This window comes from Pseudonaja textilis, chromosome 4 (assembly GCF_049901715.1).
Source record: "Pseudonaja textilis isolate UNSWEBS1 chromosome 4, rPseTex1.2, whole genome shotgun sequence".
NCBI lineage: Eukaryota > Metazoa > Chordata > Lepidosauria > Squamata > Elapidae > Pseudonaja > Pseudonaja textilis.
Window position 1 is genome coordinate 29,335,209 of NC_141993.1, and position 6,447 is coordinate 29,341,655.

Genomic DNA, 6,447 nt, shown 5'->3' on the forward strand with positions numbered 1-6,447 from the left:
TCACTAGTTGATCTACCCTTGCAATGGATTTATTTGGAGGGAAAAGACACGAGTTTTAGTCGCTTAACTTTCCATTCACATGTCAGCCCTGGAGCCATCTTCTTTAGCGTCTTCAGGGCTGCCGCAGCCTGAAAATGTGTTATCAAAACTATTAAATCTTGTTTGAAATGATAAAGATAAAAAAAATGACAGCTGTGTCTTATGTCATCTATGCACTGTGTCCTTCTTGGGTCCCTTGCAACTATCTGAACACCAGTTATTAATTCAATGCACATGTTTAAAGCAATTCACTGCTATATTGAGGGGCAAAGCTATTTGAAAAGCTCATCAAAAATTCAAGCTGTCAACAAATATTCTGTAATGTAATTGCCTTATAATGTTTATTATGATCTTTATTTTCTATTAAAAGTCTTTATTTTGTTACACTGGAAATAGTGGTGATGTGGAAAAGACATAGAAACTCTATTCCAAACAAAGCATTTCAGAATAAATAAGCATTTCAGAACATTTAAAAATAAAATTTTTGGAACCAAATAGTAGATTTCCCAGGATGTCTGTCAATATCTACCCCTCGTTTTTGTCTTATTTGGAGACCTCCAGATATGACAAAAAAAAGATACATTGTCCTATTGATTTGAATTAACCAGGAAATTTCTTAGCTGCAGAATTCTGGTGCCATTTATACATTAACAGCATAATGAATCTGGTTTATTAAGTTTCACAATGCTGATCACATCCCACTAGTACATGCAGTATAGACAGTTGGGCCCTAAACTATCCTCAGAGGCTGAGCTACAGATGCTCTGTTAATAGACTAGTTGTATCTCTCTTTCCTAGCTGCCTATTTCAGTCTCTGGGTTGCAAATTTTGATTCTGCCCTATTATACAGAATGGTGCCTTTGCTTAAACAATGGATTTTTCCTCCTGAAATATTACCTACTATTCTTTGAAACAAAAACATGGTAAATCAAAAAGGTAGGAATAATCAGTCATCACCATCACCTCACAGGCCTCAAACTGTGCACAACTGCCTCAGTTTTTCTGTTGACTGGCCTTCTCTTTCTCCCTGACTTATAAATTCACTGTCATCAATCTTTTTCTCTGGTGCGTTATAAAACCCCACCTGCAATTCATTCCAAGGATTTTTATTCAAGAAAGCTTTTCCTTCGCTTCTCAATTCTTCACTGGCAATTGGATGAATGTCTTTAGTTCCACAATTTTCACATCTTGTCCTAGGTCACTCCCTCAAGAAGTAAAATGAAAAAAAATGTTTACTAATGTATGTATGTATGTATGTATATATATATTGTTTTTGCTATGTTTTTAGAATTTTTCTTGTTACATTTTCAAGGGGAAGTATCAAGCAGAGTCTGAATGATGAGATCTACATGATATAAAATAGATATTAGAAATTTGAATGTTATAATTTTAGAATGTACAAATTCAATGTTTAATGAGATTACATATGATAATAACAATAAGATTTAAAGGTGTTGCACTTCGATTGGCAATCATATGGGGAATTTTGCTTCTTAAGAATGTTGGAAGAGAATATATGAAATTGTAAACAAGACAGATGAAAGTATAAGAACAATGAATAAAAAGATATAGAAATTTAGGTAAAAGAAATACAATTGAATAAGGAGAGAATGAGATAACCATAAAAGAAAATTAAGAGAAGTAAAGGGAGAAATAGTGAAAAGTTGGAGAAAGAGTAATAAGATATGAAGTTGAATACATAAGATGAATATGCATATGAAATTGTGTCTGTATGGAAATGTGATAACCCGGAAACATGCTGTACTCAAATAAGATGCTTTATTTGTTTTGTTAAAACGCAATAAAACTTTATTAAAAAAAAGAAGTAAAATGAAAAAAAGAATGGAGACAGTGGGCACTCTTATCTTTTCCCTTTCTGAATCTCACAAGGTTTTGTTAGTTTTCTACAGTATTAATAATCATTTGTGCTTTCTTTCGGTCAATCTTACCCATCAAATTAAATTATCTCCAAGGTTATCTCCAAGCCACAAATATAGTAAATAATTGGTAGCCATTATTCAATAAAGATATTGGTCAATAGAAACAGCAATAGCAATAACACTTAGACTTATACAGGTAGTTTTGGGAACAATTGTGCCCAAAATTTCTGTTGCTAAGTGAGAGACTCGTTAAGTGAGTTTTGCCTCATTTTACTACTTTCCGTCCCACAGTTTTAAGTGAATCACTGCAATTGTTAAGTTAGTAACATGGTTGTTAAGTGAATTTGGCCTCCCCAGTGACTTTGCTTGTCAGAAGCATAAAAAAGTATCACATGACCCTGGGACACTGTAACCGCCATAAATATGAACTACTTGCCAAGCATCTAAATTTTGATCATGTGACCCGTGGGGATACTGCAATAGTCATAAGTGTGAAAAATTGTCACAAGTCACTTTTTTTTCAGGGCTGTTGTAACTTTGAACAGTTACTAAACAAATGGTTGACTGCTTTATAGTGCTTTATAGCACTCTCTAAGCAGTTTACAAAATCAGCATATTGTCCCCAGCAATCATTTTCCTCATTTTACTGACCTCAGAAGGATGGAAGGCTGAGTCAACCTTGAGCCAGTCAGAATCGAACTGTTGGCAGTTGGCAGAATTAGCCTGCAGTTCTGCATTCCAACCAGTGTGCCATCATGGCTCTTGTTAGTTTCTTGTTAAAGTCAAATCATATACCTCTTTAGGAATAAATGCTATATTAACCTTTTTCCAGCTGTCAGGGAGCATTCTGTTCTGTAAAATAATATTTATGGTTAGTTGCAATGGCAATAAAAGTTGATTCTTAAACTTCCTGAATGAAATAGATGTCTGACTTACTAGGAATGTGGACTTGATGTGTGGCTTTTCTGATGTTCACCATCTTATCTCCATCTTTCATAATCTCTTGGCAGAATGACCAACAGCGAAGATGGAAATTGTAATCTAACATCTGAAAGGTGCCAAATTACCCATTATATCAAGGGTTGATAGATTATGACCCCAGGAACAAGACTAAATCGCTTTTTGCAACTTTTTGATTTTAAAAAGGGAAATGCTTGAAAATCATAGTTAGCCTAACACAGGCATACTTCAGTTTAACAGCAAAGTAAAATCTGATTCTCCAAAATGGATATCCATTGACATTTGTAATCAACTCTGACTGTCAGCTTGAATGCAGCACTCACCTATCAAAAGTTGACTGTTCCTACTAATGGATTTAATTGTATAGATTCAGTCTTCTTATCTCCTGTTTTTCTGCAATTGGATCCCATTTTTTAAAAAATATGCATACTTCTAGAGCTCCATAGCTTTATATATAAATATAGAAATGTGTTTTAGTATTACACATTTAATGAATGATCAAGGTGTATTTACCCATGACTAAGAAAACAGTGATTTGGTGCATTAATATTGTAGGATTCTAGAAAAAAATATCTAACTACTTTAATTATTCTTTTCTGATTTCTTTTATCTAAGAATCGAACAAAATACATTAGTCAGAAAGGGAATTTGGTACAAATTTGTGGATAGAAGTTTTATGAGAAAAAATGCTGAGAATTTATCTGTCCATATAAGCAAGGAAATTCACAACATCATAAGGAAATTCATGATATTGCCTGCCCGGATATAGCCAAATGACTACTTACCGACTAAACTATATGATCTTATTATCCAAACTCTGCATTATCAGTAAGTATTAGAGTATTTCCTGTTGTCTGTGTAGCGTGTCATGGCAACATGATCATGTTAAAAACAAAATGGACAAAAAAGCTACCTGGCTATCAGCCAGAAAGCAAGACCTGACCTCTCATAAAAATTAATCTTTAACTAATAGGTCTCTTTGTGGTCAGTTCTATCTTAACCAGCTCCGCCCTGTTTGTCAGTGCTTGGTATCAACACTCCTTAAACTGGGATTTATCTTCAAATCTTGAGTCTAGTGTTCTACAAGAAGTGTTATAAAGGCATGGCAGTGCATTCTTCGTAGAGGTTTTGCTGAAACATATGAATTGTCCAGAAGTGTGTGTATTCTTCCTGTAGCTGATGTTGACACAAAAAGCAAATGTGGGTGAGGAAAATAAACCCTACACTGTGTCTTTGAGAGAGAAGTGAAACAACAAGGTGGACGAAAAGAGGAATACATTTCTAATGAAACAACTATTTGTTAAATTCATATCCTACCTTTTCCCTTAGATCGCATACAGCTTACACAGGGTTCTCCTTCATTTTTTTCTCCACAAAAAAACCCTCACAAAATAAACGGGGCGGGGGGAGAGATTGTGTCACAGTCACCTAATAAAATATCCATGGCCTTCCAGTATTTGAGGGGCTGCCACAAAGAAGAGGGGGTTAACCTATTTTCCAAAGCACCAGAAGGCAAGAAAAGAAACAATGGATGGAAACTAATCAAGGAGAGGAGCAACTTGGAACTAAGAAGAAACTTCCTGATGGTGAGGACACTTAACCAGTGGAACAGATTGCCTTCTGAAGTTGTGGGTGCTTCATTATTGGAGGTTTTTAAGAAGAGACTGGGCAATCTGAAATGGTATAGCGTCTCCTGCTTTGGCAGGGAGTTGGACTAGAAGACCTCCAAGACCCCTTCAGCTCTATTCTGATTGATTGATCCTGTGCCTCCTTGGTCTTGGTTCCATAGTCCTTAACCACTATATCATGCTGGCTCTTTAACTCTTAGAAGGCTCTTGGTCTTCTCTGTTTGGTGCCCTCCACCTTGGCCAGCATGTCCACTAGAGCAGGGGTCGCCAACTTTTTGGACCTCAGGGACCACCAAACTCATAATTTTATGAGACCCTGGGAAAATCCCCCCAAAAGTCTGTAGGAAAATTTCCCACCCCAGTTTCCTACCGATCAATCATTCTTTATTTGGGATCACAGGATACCGTCTCCAGCTCCATTCTCAAGGGGGAGAGAGAGAGAGAGAGAGAGAGAGACTTTTGGCTTCATGCAAGGAAAGCAGCAGAAGCAACAGAAGTCTTTCTTTCTCTCCTCCAAACTCTGCCAGAAATGAGTTGTTGTGAGACTTGTTGTGCTGTCTCAGCCTCTTGGAGCAAGATGCTTTGCAGGGTCTCAAAGACTCATTTCTGGTGGAGTTTGGGGAAGAGAAAGAAAGACTTTTGCTGCTTTCCTTGCATGCAGCCAAAAGGAGAAGAAGAAAGAAGCAGAAAGAAGCATCCCGGTGGCCAAGCCAGGTGCATGGAGCGAGTGGGGCAAGTTCCCTCCTCCGCCCTTCCTCCCTCCCCTCACTACCTCGTGTTGTTTGCAATGCAAGCAACACAAGCCTTGTGTTCCTGCAGGCCACGTGGGTGGTACAGTCTTGTGTTCCCATGCAGCTTGGATTAATTACTTTGGGGGCTGCTTTGGGGTGACATTTCTCTGCGGACCATCAAAATTTTCTCGCGGACCACCAGTGGCCCCGGCCCACTGGTTGGCAACCACTGTACCAGAGCACCATCTGAAAAAAATTCAGTCCTTACCCCTGGACTATATGAGGAGAGGAATGGATGTTAAAATTTCACTGCAATTTATAAGACTATCTACACAAGTGATTTATAGGGCCATCCAGCCACAGTGGCAATGATATATCAATAATGTGGAGACAGGTTTCATATTGCCACATTGATGGCTGGATAACACTATAAATTAACTTCAGTGCTATAGGGAAGATGAAAAGCCATAGACAACGAAGGGGGGGAGTTTTTTCCCCCTCTTGTCATAATTAGATAAACATTCCCACATTGAGAGCCCTTCTGCACATATAGGTGACAGTAACAGGAAACAAAAAAAGGCAAATCACCTCTTCACAAGCGATCAACACTCAGATGAGCAGAGATTAACACCAAAAATTACACTACCGTGTTTCTCATATAATAAGGCTGGGTCTTTTTTTTTTGAGCCCCGAAAAAATGGCTGGGTCGTCTTTTCGGGGGTGACTTAATTCCTCCCCTTGCATCTTCGGGCGGGCAGGGGGCGACAGCTTGGATGTTGACCTTGGCGTTGGTGGGGGTCAATGCAGGCAGCACCATATCCGGGTGTGCAACAAAAGTACTTCTTAATGGCAAGCCCCCCCACCATTCCCCCCCATTTCGCATGTTTTAATATAGGCCTTAATTTGGGGGGAGGGGCTTAATTTCATTTCATGGCTATAAAACATGCTGGGACTTCCTATTGGGGGAGGCCGTATTGTTGGAGAAACGGGGTAGACCAATAATCAAGAACGAAACAATATCCCAATCAAGGAACCACCAAGTCTGACAGGACAAGTCACTACTATATAAAAATAAGAGCAAGCCCCACTCCTCTGTAGCACTGATGATATTGCCTAATTTGGTAATGAAATGTCTGCAAGAAAACTATTAAGCACAGAAAGTACCAAGGACTGCACAAAATCACACTTCCTAGTCCCATTAAGTCTGGC

General features: G+C 38.3%; 1 long non-coding RNA gene across 1 annotated transcript; it reads right to left on the minus strand.

Moving 5' to 3' along the window:
• Positions 1–384: 384 nt before the first annotated feature.
• LOC148125783 (uncharacterized) lies at positions 385–3,809 on the minus strand. The gene is made up of 3 exons (XR_015743690.1): positions 3,665–3,809; positions 2,571–2,771; positions 385–1,244 (listed from the first exon to the last, which is right to left on the minus strand). It is a non-coding gene; the product is annotated as an uncharacterized LOC148125783 (long non-coding RNA).
• Positions 3,810–6,447: the final 2,638 nt, after the last annotated feature.